Consider the following 1,774-nt stretch of genomic DNA (forward strand, 5'->3'; position numbering starts at 1 on the left):
CCTCTCCTCTCCTCTCCTCTCCTCTCCTCTCCTCTCCTCTCCTCTCCTCTCCTCTCCTCTCCTCTCCTCTCCTCTCCTCTCCTCTCCTCTCCTCTCCTCTCCTCTCCTCTCCTCTCCTCTCCTCTCCTCTCCTCTCCTCTCCTCTCCTCTCCTCTCCTCTCCTCTCCTCGAGTCTCCTCTCCTCGAGTCTCCTCTCCTCGAGTCTCCTCTCCTCTCCTCTCCTCGAGTCTCCTCTCCTCTCCTCGAGTCTCCTCTCCTCTCCTCTCCTCTCCTCTCCTCTCCTCTCCTCTCCTCTCCTCTCCTCTCCTCTCCTCTCCTCTCCTCTCCTCTCCTCTCCTCTCCTCTCCTCTCCTCTCCTCTCCTCTCCTCTCCTCTCCTCTCCTCTCCTCTCCTCTCCTCTCCTCTCCTCTCCTCTCCTCTCCTCTCCTCTCCTCTCCTCTCCTCTCCTCTCCTCTCCTCTCCTCTCCTCTCCTCTCCTCTCCTCTCCTCTCCTCTCCTCTCCTCTCCTCTCCTCTCCTCTCCTCTCCTCTCCTCTCCTCTCCTCTCCTCTCCTCTCCTCTCCTCTCCTCTCCTCTCCTCTCCTCTCCTCTCCTCTCCTCTCCTCTCCTCTCCTCTCCTCTCCTCGAGTCTCCTCTCCTCGAGTCTCCTCTCCTCGAGTCTCCTCTCCTCGAGTCTCCTCTCCTCGAGTCTCCTCTCCTCTCCTCGAGTCTCCTCTCCTCTCCTCTCCTCTCCTCTCCTCACCTCTCCTCTCCTCTCCTCTCCTCTCCTCTCCTCTCCTCTCCTCTCCTCTCCTCTCCTCTCCTCTCCTCTCCTCTCCTCTCCTCTCCTCGAGTCCTCCTCTCCTCTCCTCTCCTCTCCTCTCCTCTCCTCTCCTCTCCTCTCCTCTCCTCTCCTCTCCTCTCCTCTCCTCTCCTCTCCTCTCCTCTCCTCTCCTCTCCTCTCCTCTCCTCTCCTCTCCTCTCCTCTCCTCTCCTCTCCTCTCCTCTCCTCTCCTCTCCTCTCCTCTCCTCTCCTCTCCTCTCCTCTCCTCTCCTCTCCTCTCCTCTCCTCTCCTCTCCTCTCCTCTCCTCTCCTCTCCTCTCCTCTCCTCTCCTCTCCTCTCCTCTCCTCTCCTCTCCTCTCCTCTCCTCTCCTCTCCTCTCCTCTCCTCTCCTCTCCTCTCCTCTCCTCTCCTCTCCTCTCCTCTCCTCTCCTCTCCTCTCTCTCCTCTCCTCGAGTCTCCTCTCCTCTCCTCTCCTCTCCTCTCCTCGAGTCTCCTCTCCTCGAGTCTCCTCTCCTCGAGTCTCCTCTCCTCGAGTCTCCTCTCCTCGAGTCTCCTCGAGTCTCCTCTCCTCGAGTCTCCTCTCCTCTCCTCTCCTCTCCTCGAGTCTCCTCGAGTCTCCTCTCCTCGAGTCTCCTCTCCTCGAGTCTCCTCTCCTCGAGTCTCCTCTCCTCTCCTCGAGTCTCCTCTCCTCGAGTCTCCTCTCCTCGAGTCTCCTCTCCTCGAGTCTCCTCTCCTCTCCTCTCCTCGAGTCTCCTCTCCTCGAGTCTCCTCTCCTCTCCTCTCCTCGAGTCTCCTCTCCTCGAGTCTCCTCTCCTCTCCTCTCCTCGAGTCTCCTCTCCTCTCCTCGAGTCTCCTCTCCTCGAGTCTCCTCTCCTCTCCTCGAGTCTCCTCTCCTCTCCTCTCCTCGAGTCTCCTCTCCTCTCCTCGAGTCTCCTCTCCTCGAGTCTCCTCTCCTCGAGTCTCCTCTCTCGAGTCTCCTCTCCTCGAGTCTCCTCTCCTCGAGTCTCCTCT

The sequence above is a fragment of the Anser brachyrhynchus genome, assembly GCF_964034855.1.
Source record: "Anser brachyrhynchus genome assembly, chromosome: Z".
NCBI classification, from domain to species: Eukaryota; Metazoa; Chordata; class Aves; order Anseriformes; family Anatidae; genus Anser; species Anser brachyrhynchus.